Consider the following 20,059-nt stretch of genomic DNA (forward strand, 5'->3'; position numbering starts at 1 on the left):
ATTACTTCACGATTGGTGTGTGTAAAGATAATACTTGTCAGGGACCTCCGTGAAACTGGTTTATTAGGGTTTGATCGCTGAAAAAAAGCTAGAAAGTAAAAACAATGGCAGTATACGCTATTCGAACCTCTTCCAAATTTCTTCGTTGCATTTGGAGGAATTCAACGAGCACTAAAATCTCTCCTTCTGTTCTCAAGTTTCAGCAACCTCGAATCTCTCCTTCAAGGTACTCCTCTTTCTACTATCATCATCTTCTCAAAATCGAAAATGAAAGAAAATCTTCTGAATCGATTATATTTTTCATTGAAGGTTACGAAGAGAATCCCGAGTTCTGAACTCGCTTCTCCCGATTCACACCGCGACTGCATCCGCTTGCCTTGTTTCGAAGCTCCCAAGTGAAGTGACCTCATCGAGCGAATGTAAGTTCAGAATCCTTTTTTCATTTTTTTTTCATTTGTACTGATTTTTTTTTTTCATTCTAGTTTTGATTCTATAAAACTATAGAGAGGAAGACTGAGTATTCAAAATGAAACGGGGAAGATATGTTTTTTCCCCTTATGAATTAGATCTTGATAATCATTTAGCAGATTTGATTGTGGAAAATTGCATAATTTAATTCTTTGAATCATTAACTTGGATAAAATTCTCCTCTGAAATTGATTTTGGCTAAGGGTGAAGATACAATGGAATTGGACCCCGCTTCATTACATGACTTACATTTAGATTACGTGGGGCATGTTTATGCCCATTCATGGAATTGAATATTAATATGGTTCTTCTTTGAAAGGTGAAATTTATTCAAAAGAGTCAAACCCAGCTACACAACATCATTAAGTGAGAGTGACGTTCCAAAACGCAGATGCAGGACAAAATGTGGCCAAAGCAAATCAAACTATGGCTTGTCCATGATTTCCAAGATCTCCTTGAAATGATCCGAGAGAGCCCATGGATATCGTTAGACTGCATCCATCTGATAACATTCCTAGAGTCACCTTATACAATGAGAGGCTCTAGGAGCAGATGAGGAACACAACCTTATACCCCTGCTAATTGCTACCACCTCCTCCACATTGAAGTCCTTGACCCCAATCGGTCTTTTGAATAATCTAGTCTAATGAATTTGTCGTACTTCTTAGGGTTGTTTGTTTTGGATTTTGAGATCTGATTGTGAGGTCAAAATTGATTAGTGGACACAAATTTACCTTTAATTTTGAGTATAATAACCAGATTTAGACTCACAATCGGTTCTTTAAATCCAAAACAAACAGGGCCTTAATAATATCTACAATGCTAGCAGAGCCCAGGTTGACAAGAGTTGAGCCATCAGAGTTCAGCTTGAAGGAGTTGATACGAGCAATGATCAACAAGGGGAGGGGGTCTCCTTTACCATGGTATTGTAGCCATACAAGTCCCAAGCCCACGTCAGTCATGCAGTGGAAATGTTCGTGGAAAGGCTGGTAGCAACAACCCAATTAACCATATGGCTGAAAATAATCACATCGATGGATTTTGACCTTCCATAAAAAATCCTCCTTTCTTCTCTTTACACAACATCCTGAGAGCAGCATGGAAGAAAAGGGACCATAACAGTTTGCATCTGGATGGCCAAGGGGAGAAAGACCTGATTTCAATCAACTTTTGATCGAACGCATCGTCACCTACCACACTCTGAAAATGAGAAGATGGAGTACTGAAGACTCCTAGCAACCTAGCACTGGATCAAAAGATAATTAACCGATTATGTACAACACATAGTGCACCGATTTATGATGAAACATCATCGATGGATAAGGTGATCCAAAATCAATATCTCATTAAGGAAAGTGGTCTAACAAATTCCAAAATAGGTGGTTGACTAGGATTGGAAAAAAGCTTGGAAGAAGGCGCCATCCTACTACTGGTTGGCAACAACTTCTTATGGAAAAGGTCGACGGAGAATGTTCCGCAAGTAGACCACTTCCAAATTTGTCTATCCCTTTCCATCTGTAGGTTATAGGTGGACACAAGCCTACATATGACCTCTCTTATCATCCCAACCTCCCACTTAAAGGAATCTCTCATGAAATGAATGGACCAAGAGAATTGCCCTCTCTGATGACATTCTTTTCTATAGCTACTTCAAGCAGACGCCAGTATAGGATCTTGAGAGATCAATCGTCACACCAAGGGTTTAGCCATAAACAAATCTTCTTTCTGGTCATTAATCCGAAAAGGCTTTCATCATAAGGCAAATGTCCCTCTATGCATAGGAGCTAGAGAGATTGGCACTAGTCGTAGGCAATTAATCCTCCCATTAGTCCTCGTACTTCCTCACAACCTCTTCTCTTTATAAATGATCTTCTTCCACTCCAAACTGCCAGAGCCTTTTTGCAAGTATCGGTCTGTTCATCTCTCTAAGTCTCATGTTGCCTAAACAACCTTCTTTCACCAAATCCCAATCCACAACGTGGTATCTTCCACTTTCCTCTGTCATTTTAGGGGAAATTCTTTGGATGAGTTTCCAACAATGGATAACACTATTCGGGAAATGGAGAAGAGAGAGGAGTTATGGGTAAATTTGAGATTATCTATTTTATGAGTGCAGCGCTATTCTTCCACCATTAAACAACATGCTTTTTTTCCACGACAAAGCTTCATCCCAAGTCTCTCCACCGTAGGGTCCAATAGAGCCTTGAGAGGGCAGCCACAGCATAAAGGCTAGGTAAGTACTAAGGTCATACATGCTTCAATCAATAGTGGAAGCAAATCTCTTAAGAAGCTAACCCCATCACCACTGACTTAGAGATGTTAACACGCTGACCTGAAACCACCTCATAGAATGACAAAATAACTCTCAAGTTTTTTTTCTTAAGTTGGACCATCTCTTTAATTAGATAAAATTTTATTAAATAAACCCTAAAATTCGGGTGGCCCACAAAACTGAGCGTATCATTTGCATATTGAAGGTGTAAGATCCCTCTCTCAGGAGACAACAATAAAACGCTCAACAAGGTTTATTCTACTAGCCATAGGCTTCAATTTATTGAGTGCATCCACCACGATGGTAAAGAGAAAAGGAGAAAGTGGGTCACTAAGAGAAAGTGTGTCACTTTGATGCAAACCCTTAGATCCTCTAATGAAACCTTTTGGCGAGCCATTGATCAATATAGAGAACCAGGAGCAAGAAAGGCATGACCGCATTAATGTCCATCTCATCTCGAAGCCTAACTCCCCAAACATATGATCCACGAAGTCCCTGCCGACTCTATTATAGGCTTTCTCCCCATCAATTTTACACAGGATGCTCTTCTATTTCTAAAATGAGACTCAATGAATTCGTGCACAATCAAAGTTTTGTCGAGAACTGCTCCCATTGGCAGATACGTTCTGAGGTTTGGAGATGATCTTCCCCACAACTTTTCTGATTCTATTGACGAGGACTTCAACAATTATCTTATAATTGTTGCTCGTAATGCTAATCGAGCAGAATACTTTCAAGGAGTTAGCCCTATCCTTTTATTGGATCATGGTGATGAACGAAGATCCAATGGCTCGGTCCAAGGTTGTGCTGTATCAGAGCTTCTTAAAGACTTCCAAAAGGTCCTCTCTAACGAACTCCCAACACTCATGGAAGAAGGCAAGATGGAAACCATCTTGACTTGGGCCTTTTCCTCCTCCGTGTTGAAAACGGAACCCTGCACCTCCTCCATGGAGTGTTGGGCCCTAGGCTGTCACGGGTTGCCATACCAAGCATATCAAACTTGAGCCCATCCAAGGTATAGGCCTGAATCCTTCCTCAAAAGAGTAAAGGTCCATGTAGAGTTTGATAATTGTCGTAGATATGGGAACAAGGTCCTCAAGCCTATGCCCCAACCATAAAGATTTGAGCATCTTTGCTTATCGTTCGCAGTGCAGTGAAAGAAAATTGTGTCTAATCGTCTTCCTCTAACTACCTTGTTCTAGCTTGTTGTTTCCATTTGATCTCTTTCTGGATTGTTATCATTCTTGCTTCCTCTTTTATACTTCGCCTTTGTTGGGTGTCTAATTCAGACAAAGGCCCAAGCTCATGTTGCCTTTCAAGTTTAGCAAAATCATGTTGAGAACCTCCTCTTACTTGCTTACAATGTCAGATCTTCTCTCCTCCTCTCACTCTTTTAGCTTCAAGTTTGTGAAGGCAAGCTTCATTGATCTCAACTTCTTGATCATCTTTGGTTCCTTTAACCATTCAAGCTCAAATATGAACGACGCCGGAGTTATAAGATCCTGTTGATGGTTCTAAGACAATTGTACAATGATCAGAGGTTGTCTCTGGCCAAGCCAACTGAATCGTACCTGGAAACATTTCCAACTAATCCGTGGAAACTAGTGAATGATCTAATGTGCACAAGGTAGGAACATGTTGGCGGTTGGACCGACTAATAAAAAAATAGCACAGAAAAGAAAAAAAGGAGGAGAAGACGAGGGACAATTGTTTTTTGAGGTATTTTTTCATTTTTTTTTCTGTCTTCTTTTTTTATTGGCAAAATACATTTATAAGAAGAAGCTACAAGGAGATCAGGATGGTTCAAACAAGAAAACCAAAGACAACAAAAAACAACCATCCCATCCCATTATCAGGGAAGAAAAAAAAATCCTTGATCTGAAGGCCCATCTTGGAAACTCCAGATTGGACGAGGTTATTGGTTGCAGAGTTCCCTGGGCGTCCACGTATGTTGAAACACAACCACATGACCCTCCACTCAGTCTTCTTCAATTTCATTCGCAGAGCGCCACGAGTAACACTCCCCTTCATCCATCTAATGACATTGAGGGAGTTGTCTTCAACAATCAAGCCATTAAGAAGGTTTTGATTAATTAGACAGATGCCTGCTGGAAGAGCGTTAACTTTTGTCATATTGATCTTGAAATGCAATCGACCCAGAGAAAGAGACACTAATTTCACCCTGACCATCATTTAAGAGGCCCTCGATACTGGTCAGCCGGCTTGCCTAAACTGGAGCCATCGAAGTACAACTTATAAAAACCATGAAGTAGAGGAGTCCATCTAGGGATCGGTATATCTTTTGAAGCACGACTAAAGTGAATCTCGTTCCATAATCTCTAAAAGGAGGATTCCGAATAGTCTCAGAATTTTGGAAGGACCGCCACCCATTGGGCAATAGTATGTGAAGTTTGTGCTAATTGATCTGCACCTTTTAGAAACTTCCTCGAACACTGCCATTTCTTTCTTTCCAAAGGTTCCAAATAACTGTCGTCAAAGTGATCCCCAAAGCAAATGGTTCGTAATCGGCCTAGGAGCAAGGAATTCAAATAGGTTTGCTATATGCAATTGGAAGATCTAATAGATGTCAAACCTCTCCAAAATAAAAGACCAAACCTATCTGGCAACCCTATAGTCAGTAAAAAAGCGATCAACTGATTCATCATTCGCAACAGAAAGATCACAATGATTTTCAATTAGCTGTTTACAGCTACAAAGGTGGTCCACCTTGAGAATTTTATCAATGCAAGTAGTCCGACAAAATGCACAAATCGTATGTGGTGCTTGAATCTTCTAAGCTTTCTAAACAGGAGAGGAGAATGTAGAAGGAACCGGATGCTGGTAGAAAGGATCGAACCAAGAACTTCCTTTACGCCTTCTAAATCCATAACCTCCTATCCATGTTGCGATTACAAATGTAAATCAAATGAACCTTAAAAGCCCTGCCGCTCGTGTCAATCTCTCTATCAAAGAAATTCCTACAAAATTAAATTTCCAATCCACCTTTCCTGTTCTGCGTATCAAAACAATCGTCACCAAAGCTTTCCGATTAGTAGCCACTCTAGCCAATTCAGGGAATTCTGTAACAAATGGTCTCGATCCGCACCAAAGATCCAACCAAAATCTTATTCTCCTTCCACATCCCACTCGAAAGCGAACGCCTCTTAAGGAATTGAGGAGAGATTCTCAGAATCTCCCTCCAAACCGTTAAATCCCTAGCATCTATAATTGTCTGTCGAGTTTTACCCCCATCTTACGATTCATATTTTTCAGCAATCATAGCTACTCAAAGCAGGTTGACACCCAAACCTCCAGAACCATTTGCGACGTAACGCATTGTTGACGGCTATGTAAGCTTTCTGATACCAATTCCACAATGATTTTTAGGTTGGCACACCTCATCCCAACTGACTATGTGAAATTTGCTGCAGTCCTCTTGATCATCCCACACACATGTCTTTGAAGTTGATCCAAACAGTTAATGACAGAAATGGGGCAGCGAAACATAGACTTGGAGAAAAGAGGAATATTCAGCACCGCCTTGATTAAAGTAATTCAACCTACAAGAGAGAGCAGACTTCTTCCAAGGAGTGATTCTTCTTTCCACTCTTTCATTAACCGGATCCCAGAGGCTTCTATGAGGCCTACCAACACACAATGGGAGCTCTGGGTAAGCATTAGGAATAATCCCTTTATTGCATCCAATGCACTTTATTACATCCAAGTGCATTGTAAAATCTCCCTTCTTTCTGCACGCTAAAGCGGATTCCCATAAAAACTTGCATACAAAAGTTTGTAGCTGCCTCGTAACATTTGCGAACCACCTTGAAGTTTTTGATCTTCCCCAGGTCCGGCTTGGAAATAAGAGAGTATCATCTGTAGATTGAAGGTGGGTGATTTTAGTGCCCTCCACACGTTCTAAAGCCATGGACATGACTTCTAGCTTTCTCTAATTTCCTACTCAAGGTTTCCACCATAAGGGTAAAGAAGAAAGGAGAGAGCGAATCCCCATGACGAATCCTCCTAGAAGTCTTGAAAAATCCTTTAGGCGAGTTGTTAACCAGAACCGAGCACCATGTAGACTTCTAGCTTTCTCTAATATACTACTCAAGGTTTCCGCCATAATGGTAAAGAAGAAAGGAGAGAGCGAATCCCCCCTGATGAATCCTCCTAGAAGTCTTGAAAAATTCTTGAGGCGAGTCGTTAACCAGAACCGAGCACCATGTAGAAGAAAACACAATTTCTCATCCTTCCCATCCTTCTGATATCGAGTCCCATCCCACTCAAAATATAGTCAAGGCATCACCACTCCACTATATCTTATGCTTTTGCTATATATCCCTTGCAAAAGACTCCTTGTCTTCCATTCTTGTGACATATTCATTAGCTTTCAAGGCATCATCCAAAATCTATATAAGAGAAATGAACACAGTTTTATTTATTCATATCAGACCTCTCAAAACCAAAGTCACAAATATTTACATAGGGAATTTCTCGGGAAGTATATCTCAACAAAATTTAATTTTTTTTGTTACTCACTGGTTTATATCCACCGTTTCCTTTGTCTGTTAAGCCTCACAGCTATGGGACTTCCTAAATCAAACTGCAATCGCAGTCCGCTCCTACAGTTATTTAGAACTTCGAAAGTAGACACCTCAACGAACTCATGTGGACACTCCTCAGCCCGAGGACAATCTTTCAAATACACATAACAGCACTTTAAATACTAAACGTTAAGATGCGTCGCGCATCATTATCAAAACATGGTAGCGCTGAAATCATTTCCGTATTTAAAAATATATGAGTATAATATAAAACTAGGAAAAAGTCTGAGATATTGTGACCATACTCAAAACATTCTCAAATGATCCGCCATAACCATAGCCAAGATTTTATCTACACACTCCAATCAAGCCGATTGGATGAAAATCACCAATCCTGGTCACATCATCCATCTTGGGAATCAGAGATAAGAAGGTATCCACAATGCTTGTATCCAACCAGAGACCCTGAAGTAAGTAAAAAAAGAACGGCATAATATCATCTTTGATGGACTCGCCGTAAAGATTAAAAGGCAAGCAAAAACTGTTCCGACCTGGGGCAAAGGTTTTAAATTTCGGTTTCGGAATGCGTTTCGTTTCTCAACGGCTGAAATTTCGAAATTTCGGACGAAATCTAACGAAATCATATTATATAATATTTTATCTCGTACAGAATTTCGATCGAAATTAGCAGAATTTCGATCGAAATTAGCGAAATTTCGAGAAAATATTAGATAAAGAATAAATTCCTGATTTTTTGGAGATTTCCCTTAAATTTCAGACCGAAATTTCAGGGATCAAAATTTTGAAATTTCGGTCGAAATTGTAATGTTCCTTTTTAGGAACATTGATCAAGTATTATGGATCAAATGGAAACACAGGGATTGGGTCGTGTGAGACCACTCAGTGGGCCGAAGATCAGACAAAGGTGCAAGGTTTGAGCCGTGTGGGGCCCCTTTTGTGTGTTTGGGCATCATCCGTGGGGCCGGATTGTGTGGAGGTGGTCCACTTGTGGGGCATATGGAGTGGGACACCCTCTCTAGAATACGGGCCAAGGTGCCATCTAGTGTTAAAGAGGCTATGTCATGGGCCATGTTTTGAACTATTTATGCTTCCGTGCTGAAATGATAGGGTCACCCCTTTTTGTTGTCCATTGGGGGCAATTGGGCAAAGGCCCCTCTTGTGGTTGCTTTCAAGAGGGCATTAAATTGGTAGAGGCACTCCATATGTTTTGGGTAGGTGTAATTGGGGAGTTATAAGTGCCTTGTGGTGAAGGGAGAAGAGATTATGCATGTTTTTATCTTTCCTTTGTAACCAAGAACACCCTACGACTAGTGTAGTCGTGTGTTAGCAAGAGGAATGAACAGTGCGTTCTACTTCCTCTAGCAATTGGTGCAGTGAGCACCCCATCTATTCATCCTTCCTCCTTGTGGCAGTGTGCACTTGGAGCATATCCTTTCCATCACCACTTTAAGTGGTTACCTCTTCCATCCCACCAAATTCCATGGTGGAGCTAGCAAACTTCTCCATCTCAAGATCTAATGTTCTCCTTTTGTTGCTCTTCACTTTTGTAATTGACGAATTTGGACCTCTCCAGCCATCATCTTAAGGAAGCTATAGCTGTATTTTCTTTGTAATACCATGTTAGGCGGGTTGAATTAAAGGGAAATGCAAAACAGTCCTCTATACAATCACTTATTGAAAGTGTTTGATGAAATGTCTGAGTGAATTGTCATGCATTTTATGTGTTAACAAGCTTGGGAGAAAGGCCATAGAATCTTAGTTTTTTGGGGTCATTACAAGTGGTATCAAAGCATCATCCTGCCAGCCTTGGCGGCCAAGGGAAATCACAAACACGCTGCGAGAAAATTGGTCCACGTTTGGACAGCTTTTAGTGGCGTGATTGCTCCATCCACTACGCCTCCTCGGTGTTTGAGGAAAGTCCCAAGTGAAGATAACAGTTCTGGGCAGTTTAGAAGTGCAGAAAACTCTTGCAACGACGCCCACCAACTGTTTGAGGAAAGGCCCAAGAGCAAAAATGTTCTGGTCAGTTTTTGGGCTGCAAAAAATCCTTGCAAATGACGCCTCCTAAGTGTTCGAAGAATTGCTTGAGTGACATTACCCAATTGTGAGTTGTCGTGACATTCCATCATTGGCACCACCAACTGTTTGAGGAAAAGCCTAACAGAAATACACGATTCTGGACTATTTTGGGCTGCAGAAATGCCCAGCCAAGGACGCCCTCCGTATGTTTGATGAAATGCTTCAGTAAGCCTGCCATCTGTTAGATCAAAAGCATCTAGTTGTGAGTTGTAACACCCTCAGGTGTTTGAGGAAAGGCCCGGTGCAAGACGCATTGTGGCTGACTTTGGGCTGCAGAAAGACTTTGCCAACGAGACCCCTAGCTGTTTGATGAAATGCTCAAGAGAGAAATGTCCACGCAAACAATATTTCAAGGGGCTTGCACAACCAGTTCTTGTTCGGTAATTTGTGAGGCATCAAGCACTAGATCTTGAAGCAATGATTGTGGGGTGTGGATCCTACAAATGTGAGTGTTGTGCAAGAATTCCTACAAAGGAGTAGCAAGGTCTTCTAGTCTGCATACGAACTATTTGTCGTGTGGCCTATGAGGGACTGCATACCAACTATTTGTTGCGTGGTCTGTGAGAAAACTAAAGCCATTAGATTGACTACTTTCACCTAAGTGGACTCATTCGAAAAGACCTCATGGAGTCAACACAGAGGTGGTCTAGGGACAATGATTTAGAGGAGCGGTTGGTAGCATGCTTCGCCGCTGCTATCGACACTCGCTTTGCCCGCCTTGAAAGCACCATACTCGAGGCTTTGGAGCGGTTGTCAACTCACTCTAGTAGGGGTGACAATTTCGGGGCAGTGACCGAGTCCCATAATTTGGAGAGGGCCATTTCTACTCGTCTTAATATAGATACACCAACCCTCCATCCACACATGCCAATGGCTCAAAAGGATACTACGACATTGGTGGAGAGCGAAGCGAGTGCGATGGTGACTTGCACTCCTAGACCAACACCACCGTTAACACAGCATACGCCAGTGCATATTGATATGATTGGGGCTGATTCAAATACCAAGTGTGAATTGATTGTTGATGATCACAGTGATAGTAGGGGTGATGCTACAGACAAGGGACCAAGCGTTCAAGTGCATATCATTGATGTTCCTCCGTATAAAGAGGAGGCAATCAAGGTACGTGATTTATTACAAGAGTTTGTGGCCCATGATGGGGATGTTTCTTGGCACATCGCTCACTCATTGACCCTCACATTGGCATGGGCACATGTGATCATGCCGTATAGAGGAGCTCAATTCGTAATTGCCCCCTATCTTGTGGAACTGACATGGGACCCCAACATCAATCGAAAGGGCTGTCGTTGCTATTTTCTCCATTCTCATGGGCAACTTCAAGCACATGATCCCAACGTACCACCAACGTTCCCATTTGATCGCGGGCGTCACAATGACATAGTAGTATCATTTCTTTTCCAATTGCTTGGGGGCAAGCAATTCGGGAAGGAGAGATTTGTAATGTTCATTTTTAGGAACATTGATCAAGTATTATGGATCAAATGGAAACACAGGGATTGGGTCGTGTGGGACCACTCAGTGGGCCGAAGATCAGACAAAGGTGCAAGGTTTGAGCCGTGTGGGGCCCCTTTTGTGTGTTTGGGCATCATCCGTGGGGCCGGATCGTGTGGAGGTGGTCCACTGGTGGGGCATATGGAGTGGGACACCCTCTCTAGAATACGGGCCAAGGTGCCATCTAGTGTTAAAGAGGCTATGTCATTGGCCATGTTTTGAACTATTTATGCTTCCGTGCTGAAATGATAGGGTCACCCCTTTTTGTTGTCCATTGGGGGCAAAGGCCCCTCTTGTGGTTGCTTTCAAGAGGGCATTAAATTGGTAGAGGCACTCCATATGTTTTGGGTAGGTGTAATTGGGGAGTTATAAGTGCCTTGTGGTGAAGGGAGAAGAGATTATGCATGTTTTTATCTTTCCTTTGTAACCAAGAACACCCTACGACTAGTGTAGTCGTGTGTTAGCAAGAGGAATGAACAGTGCGTTCTACTTCCTCTAGAAATTGGTGCAGTGAGCACCCCATCTATTCATCCTTCCTCCTTGTGGCAGTGTGCACTTGGAGCATATCCTTTCCATCACCACTTTAAGTGGTTACCTCTTCCATCCCACCAAATTCCATGGTGGAGCTAGCAAACTTCTCCATCTCAAGATCTAATGTTCTCCTTTTGTTGCTCTTCACTTTTGTAATTGACGAATTTGGACCTCTCTGGTCATCATCTTAAGGAAGCTATAGCTGTATTTTCTTTGTAATACCATGTTAGGCGGGTTGAATTAAAGGGAAATGCAAAACAGTCCTCTATATAATCACTTATTGAAAGTGTTTGATGAAATGTCTGAGTGAATTGTCATGCATTTTATGTGTTAACAAGCTTGGGAGAAAGGCCATAGAATCTTAGTTTTTTGGGGTCATTACAGAAATTTTGTAACTTTTCGACCTTGCCCGGGGCTTTGTCATTTTTTAAAGAAAAGAGGGCCAGCCTAACTTCCTCATCCTTGAATAGGCGTTTGTGCTCACTTCTAGCCATGGTTTTAAATTCTCCAAAATTTTCCCAAAATGACTGAAATGTTTTCGTTTCCATCCCCACCAAGACGAGATCTACATGAATTCCTCCGTCATTATTTCCGTTTAGGCAGCATCATTCAACTGTACAATAAAGTAATCGTATCTTACCATTCAAAAAAAAAACGTTACTGTAACTTATGCCCGGGATGTCAGATTGGCATGAGACCAACACATGTCACTGGGTGTTTGATGTGATCATGGTTTTAAATTTCTTTGAATTATCCCCGAAATGTTTCCATTTCCATCCCACCGAAATGAAATCTACATAATTTCCTTTCACGTCATTATTTCTCCGAATTTTGACCGAAATTCTAGAAATTCGATCAGAAAACCCAAAATTCGACTGAAATGGTCGGAACAACAAAATAAAATAAAATGGAAAGATGCGATTATTTACATATCATTTCGTTTCATTAATGCAGAGAATGATATTTGGTAGACAACATCATTGAACTGTACAACACAGTAACCGTATCTTATGGATGGGATGACATCTCAGCATGGGACCGACAATACCTCGTAACTCTATGTGGTACTTACATAGAGTTGGGGTCCTTAGAGGGGAAACTGGTCATTCTACTTTCTTATACTTCATTACATTGCACTTCTTTACCGTTCTAGACACACGCAACAACCCATGTCACTAGGTGTTCGATGTGATGAAGCCATTATGGATGGTTTTGCTGCTTTTGTGACGGTTTCCAAGTATGTATTTGTGTTATTTTAGCATTTCCCATAGTTTCATCTTAAAATTTCACCATTTGCATACGTTTTTTTAAAAGATTAAAAAATTTCATCATTTGCATATGTTTCGATACGTTCCTGTGATTTTACAAGATTTCTACCGAAACTGAAATATTTCCGTTTTCGTGCTTGCCGAAACCGAAATTGGAAACCTTGGATGTGATTAAGTCTTTATATCGGATGGCTTTCTTGCTTATGTGTTGGTTTCTAAGTATGTATTTGTGCTTATTCTAGCATTTCCCAAAGTTTCATCTTATTCTGACATCCAAGTGATGAAAATCAATTCTCGATGGGACAACAAGCTACCTACATTTATATTTGAAAAGCTTCTGGTAGAATGACAATCTCTCAAATAATGTTGTTCTTATCCCCCTTTCACCATTACCACTTACGCATGGATTCTATTGGACCTCATCCAATCTCTGGCAATGTTGGCAATGTGAAAATAGCCAATGTTCTTATCTCCTTCATTAAGCCATTTATATCCTGAGCGCTTGTCTCCACTTTAATTCCTCTGGGAGAACCAATCTGTTAAACTCTTTATTTCCAAAAACTAAAATAAAATCAGCCAGCTCATTATTTGTCAACGATTCCCTGTCTTCCTTCTGGTTGATCTCCTTGATCTTACTAAGAAAATATTTTCTATTTTCGAACTATCCTCTCTCCTCTCCGGCCCAACTCCTCAATTTGGATTTGAGAAACCTGTGCTTTTGACCCAACCGGATATCCGATGACCCTCTTTAGGATCGAGAAAGACGGGCCATTGGTTTGACATCGTCCAAGGGAACACAATCAATATGCATAAAATCTGGAAACCAGGAACTCCACTGCCGGCAAATGCGGAATCTTTCCAGTCTACTCTTACTTACACTGATTTCTAGCCCAAGTGAATTGCGCCCCATTAAGAGGCAGCCCATTAGAAAATTCTGACCCACAAAATTCGAGAATGCCTACGTAGAAGTAGTTTTCTTCCAGCCAAGTGTCCTTTCCTCAATAGACCGAGTAATTTTAAAATCCCCTCCAATGCATTAAGGGGGGTTCTGCCATCTTTCTCTAATGATATCCAGCTCCTCCCACATCTCACTGCAAAACCTCGGGAAATTAGGGTGGTAAATAGCTGAAAAGTCACACTCCAAGATGGTATCACTTGGCAATCCTTCTCAGACAAATAGAAACCAAATATCTCCCATTAATCTCTATCCAACACCGCACAATCCCACGCAACTAAGATACCACCCAATCCCCCAAATTTCTCCTATGCATCTCCTCCACCGCCTTTTCAAATCGCATTTAGTTCTTTACTAGTTGAATCTTCCATTCGTGGCGGTCAGTAGTGTCTACCCTCGTGCTATCCCTTCCACGGCTAACGCCTCTCCCACCGTGAGATCTTCTACAGGGAGCAAGGGAAGAGGATTGATGGCGGATGTTCTATCGATGGCCTCTGAAAGGAGCCCGAACACGAGCACTCGCAGGAATCATCAGCTGTTTTACTTCCGTTCTTTTTCTTTTTTCTTTGTTTGGTGGCCTGCTATAGCATTGCGACACCACCTTATTTCAGAAAAGAAAGAGAAAAGAATCACGATTCAATTTATTAAAAAAAGAAAGAATCACGATTAAAAAAAAAACACAAATAAAAAGAACAAAACTCAACGCAACTCAACAAAGCCTTTGTCCCAAACTAGGTGGGGTCAGCTAAATGAATCCTTTAGAAAAATTTCATGAAGAAGGTGAAAGGAATCTACCCGGCTCTAATCCTGTCTCTAGTTGGGTTCTTCTACGTGGATCATTTTCTTCCATTCTATCCTATCCAAGGTCATGTTCTCTGTTATTCATTCTTCTTCTTCTTTCCTTTTGCCAGTCATGTTTTTTTTATTATTGGCCGGTCATGTTCAGAGGGGTCATCAGAGATTGAAAGCACACAGCGTCGGAGAGCAAGAGTTGAGAAGAAAGGTGAAATGCGAAAAATAGAGGAAAATACGATATTTTTGTTATAGGGGTTAGGGTTTTTGTTCAAAATTACCTAAGAGGAACTGTTGGTGCGCTTAAGCTCACCAAGCTTATGGTGCGCTTAAGTGCCCAACCACATGGGGGCCCACTTTGTTAGGATGATCCAAAGCATTCATTTGAAAGGCCCTTACATAGATGGGGGGTGTACCAAAAATCAGCTCCATAGAATCATCCTAACCCATCCATTTGTGGAGGTCAAAATGGACAGACATTGTTTGTCCACAAATCTGCCCATTTTTGTCCTCCACAAATGGAGGGGTTAGGATGATCCTATGGAGCTGATTTTTGGTACACCCTCTATCTACGAGAGGGCCTTGCAAATGAATGGTTTGGATCACCACAGAAAATGTGGGACCCATGTGATTGGGCGCTTAAGCGCACCATAAGCTTGGTGAGCTTAAGCGCACCAACAGTTTCCTCATTACCTAAATACCCTTAAATGTGAACATATTTTGAACAATCTTTCCATAATTAAGCTGGTTTTTTACATAGATTTACATAAAATTCGGGAAACATGCTTCTCTTAATACAAGAAACATGCTTCCCAAACTCAGGAAATGTCCTTCCCTAGCTTTTGGAGAGGATCATTTTTTTTTTGCTTCGAAAGCGCAATTCTAACATTCCAGTGGCACCTCCAGCAACTTTTCCCCAAACACCCAAGGTTCTAAAATTCTTATTTTTCACTTGTTCTTTCTGCTTCTGCTGTGCGACTGCCCCTATTTTTTTCACTTCTGGCAACTTCATTTGGAGTTGGAATGATTAACTTGGCCCATATTTTCCTTTTTGAGGAGTTTGCTCCCAATTGTGTGATTTCAGCTGCAACATCACTGGCAGACCTTTCTGTTGTTTATTGTATCACATCTTAATTAGTACATTTGGCAATTTTTCTGATCTGAACTAGGCAGACCTGCCAAACCTTGGGCACACTCCTTGGTTACAGCTAAATTAAGGCTAAGAAAAAAAGTGATCTACCTATTAGTTGTAGCATACTAACTATGTGCCGTTGCGATACTAACTATTAGTTGTACAATCTGGTTTATACATGCTCAATAGCTTCTCTCTTTTTTATTGTAATTGAAACTTATGTGCCTATTATTGATGAGCGAAAGGTTTTCTGCATGATGATTACTTTATTATTGAATGCCAGGTAGATTTGTTAACTACCTCAGTCCCATCTAGAAGAGGGTGGCTTCAAAGGGGTTCAATCACCACCAAGAATTTCCTTTTTCACCTTTGAAGAGTTTAATCACGAGGTCTGTCTCGTGTCATCCTCAAATACTCTTGATTTCATGATTATGTTTTAGAAATAGAAAATTACTTCTGGATTATGATCCAATTGCTGGGTGGGAATTGTTTGGTTTTTTTTTGTTTTTGTTCGTTTCATAATCATCACCATGAGGTGTCTTTCTTGACAACTCTTTGAAGCATTCTGCCCCATATTACTCATGCTATTGGTTTAAATTTCAAAATCAGCTCTATAGAAAATATCAGGTAGATTAATGCATACCTACCAATCAATAAAAGTTACATTGATATATGCTTTCTGTTCTGTTCAGTTAGGAAATACTACTTAATAATGATAGGAACAAGAACCCAGGGCATAAATCCTAAATAAGACGGTTTGTTTCCCAACAATTTTCATGAGCTTATTGATTAACTTGGACGCTGGCTGTGTTTATTGATGATATTATGATGATATTATGGATATTATGATAGGGTTCCCAGGAGTGTTATGTGGTGGGTCCTTGAAAGGAAAAAAGTGCCTACTAAATATGTTGATGTGATTAAGGATATGTACGATGGAGCAGTAACTAGTGTCAGAACCACGGATGGCACGTCTAGTGAGTTTCCAATTACAATAGGACTGCACCAAGGATCAGCTCTAAGCCCTTATCTTTTTTCGCTAGTTATGGATGAGCTTACAGAGGGTATACAGGATGAGGTGCCGTGGTGTATGATATTTGCAGATGACATAGTATTAATTGACGAAACCAAAGCAGGAGTAAATGCTAAATTAGAGTTATGGAGAACTACTTTGGAATCTAAAGGTTTTAGACTGAGTAGGACTAAGACAGAATATATGGAATGCAACTTTAGCAATGTAAGGAGGTGGGATGAGGATGTAGTAAATATGGCCGGACAGGAGGTACCTAAGAGGGATATCTTTCGCTATCTTGGTTCAATTCTACATAAGGAAGGAGAGATTGAAGAGGATGTTAACCATAGGAATAAGAGCAGGATGGTTGAAGTGGAAGTTTGCCTCAGGAGTTCTGTGAGACCGTAAAATCCCTACCAAGTTGAAGGGAAAGTTTTATAAGACAGCTGTGAGGCCAGCCATGCTTTGTGGCTCAGAATGTTGGGCCACCAAGAAGCAGCATTTGCATAAGATGAGTGTAGCGGAGATGCGAATGCTTAGATGGATGTCCGGCCACACAAGGCTAGATAGAATTAAAAATGAAGACATTCGTAAAAAGATGGGGGTGGCTCCAATTGAGGAGAAGATGAGAGAGCGTCGCTTAAGATGGGTTGGACATATCCAACGTAGGCCTTTGGATGCTCCGGTGAGAAGAGGCGACTTGTGCCAAATTGATGGAGTAAAAAGAGGTAGGGGCAGACCGAAAACAACTTGGTTAGAAACATTGAGGAAAGACTTGATAGCTAGGAACATAACAGAGAACATGACCTTGGATAGGATAGAATGGAAGAAAATGATCCACGTAGAAGAACCCAACTAGAACCAGGATTAGAGCCGGGTAGATTCCTTTTACCTTCATGGATTTTTTCTAAAGGATTCATTTAGCCGACCCCAACTAGTTTGGGACAAAGGCTTTGTTGAGTTGAGTTGAGTATTATGGAGATTTGTAACCGTTATTCATTTTTTTTATCACACCCAACATAGCACTAATGAGGTGCCTGATATCCTTACTAACGGGGTGTTTTTAGGAATCGGGGGGTTTCTGTTTTTTTCCTTGTTTCTGAATAAAACTATATTTGCAATTCAAATCAACCATAAAATTGTCCTCAATTTTTTCTGTTAACTAACTAAAAATCAGCGAAACGTCCATAAAAAAGAAGGAATTAGTAACAGAACCATCATATCCATGGGCAACCCGTCAACAAATGTAGTCTGATTCCCACTGTACTTCGTATGCAACCTCTTCACATGAATCGCCTTCTTCTGCTCGACAATCACGAATAATTCCTGATCATTCAAACTCCCATTTCCAACTTTACAACCGATCAAGATATCATGATCTGTTCTGCTATCGTGGAATTGGGCCTTTATTGAATAAAGGGTCTTACCAGATACATGCTCTTTCCGACCAAGAAGAAATTGGCAATCGGGGTGTTGTTGGTGTTGAATTTCTTTGTAGCTGCATCTTGCCACATGTCTCTCAGTAAGAGAACGAGTTCAGAGTTGGCAATGACGATGATATAGAAGCCATCGAGAGGCTCCTGTCCTGATGCCTATCTAGCAGAAGAAGTCGATCTTGATAGGGCCAGATTCAAACGAAGTGGTGGCTTTCTTCTTCCTGAAGAACGAGGATTTGGCGTCGACCTTGCAGACGCACGTAGGATCGTTATTGTGCAAAATGCCTTTCTGGCACCCAGTGCAGGTGGAGTGGCTTAGACAATTTACAGTCTTTGACCCATGAGGTTCTTGCGCTATGTGATTGTAACTAGAAGCTGCTTTTGGGTCGAAAGCTTGATTTTGTAGGGACAGGAGACTGTGTTTTGGACTGCAGCTGCATTGGTCAATGAGCCTGAACATGAAGCATATGATACTTTGATGGCATGTTTTCTGATACAAGAAGAGAAATCTCGCATTATGGGCAGGAACTCAGATGGAGCAAGAGATTTCAAGATAGGGTTTTTCAGATAGGTTAGGGGCAATGGGTTTGCTTCCTTGCCTTCTGCAAAATGGAGAGATTACACAGTTAGATACGAGTTCTCTGTTTTCATTCCGCGGTTAGATATGGGTTCTCTGTTTTCCGATCTGACCTGTTCATGTGTACTCTTCACAAGTTCCTTTTTTGAGTTTCTAGTGATAAAGGCATAACAGCTGGTATCGAGAAGGGGATGGGGGTAAAAGGTGTGGAAATTCATGATCTGACGTGCTCATCGGTTTTTAATTAAAAAAAAAGGGATAAGTGATCCTACTCGGTAAGCTTATCTACTTGGTCGGGTTAAAAATAGTGGGGGGCCCACATTGTTTGTGTGATCCAAACCATTCATTTGAAAGGCCCATACCTAGATAGTGTGTCCACAAAAAATCAGATCCATAGGATCATCCTAACCCATCCAAAAGTGGAGGGAAAAAATAGGCAGATTTGTGACAAACAGTTTGGTAAGGGCCTTTCAAATGAATGGTTTGGATCACCCAAACAATGTGGGCCTCCACTGTTTTTAACCCGGTCGAGTAGATAAGCTTATCTACTCGACGTAGTAGGATCACTTTTCCGAAAAAAAAAACTGATTCTCTTGCCCAAAATATTGTGACTTCTATTGGGCTACAGAAATGTAGAGTGGGGAAGGAATAGTAGAGTCCTTTCTTTCCTACTTTATTTTGCAAGTCATTGGATGATAGAGATGATAGAAACTGCATGAGCTGGAGCTGTACCAGGTCTGATTCGAACAAATATTAAATTGGATTGAAGGCTGTTATATCTCGGCAGAAATCTCATGGGTCATAACCAGTGAAAGGTGAAATAAGAAAGGCTGTTTAATGCTGTCTTATTATTTCTAATGCCTGTAGACTTGCATCCATCAATGAATATAATATGCTAGATAAATAGCCTAATTGCAAGATCCTACTAATATGATGTCACGGCTGCCGGTCCGTTTTTACTCCCAGAAATTAAAACCAGTCTGATGTCAGACCAACTCCAACCCAACACACCCATGAATAAAAGCCAAGGAATAAGGTAGTTTTGAAACCTACTTTCAAAAAAAAAAAAGGGTAGTTTTGAAACCTTACACAACTACCCCTTTATCTATTCAATGTAGTTCTGTATTATATCGTTGCTAGAATTTATTCTTAATATATTTGGTCTTCTCTTCCATAATGGGTAGATATAGAATTGGAAAAGAGGAAAGAGGTTATTAAGATCAAGATAAGATTTTATTAACTTGGGTGTTGAGGACTTTGAGGTCGTGGGTTTGATCCCATCTTACCCAATATAGAAAGAGGTCATACAAGTTGTAGGATAGATCATAGGGAACTCTTTAGCATGGTGATTCAATTGCATAGCACATATTAGATGATGAGATTGTAATTGCATGCGACTTGAGAAGAGATGGGAAATGGGGTTCCTTGAGGAATGGATAAAGGATGGGAATCTGCCATAA

At 40.9% G+C, this 20,059-nt stretch overlaps 1 long non-coding RNA gene across 1 annotated transcript; it reads left to right on the forward strand.

Moving 5' to 3' along the window:
• Positions 1–16,137, forward strand: LOC143863839 (uncharacterized). Its single transcript, XR_013240999.1, has 3 exons — positions 1–226; positions 310–419; positions 15,858–16,137. It is a non-coding gene; the product is annotated as an uncharacterized LOC143863839 (long non-coding RNA).
• The last annotated feature ends 3,922 nt before the right edge of the window (positions 16,138–20,059 follow it).

Source organism: Tasmannia lanceolata, unplaced genomic scaffold (assembly GCF_043159265.1).
Source record: "Tasmannia lanceolata isolate RefF3 unplaced genomic scaffold, GAP_Taslan_0.1 ptg000044l, whole genome shotgun sequence".
NCBI classification, from domain to species: domain Eukaryota; kingdom Viridiplantae; phylum Streptophyta; class Magnoliopsida; order Canellales; family Winteraceae; genus Tasmannia; species Tasmannia lanceolata.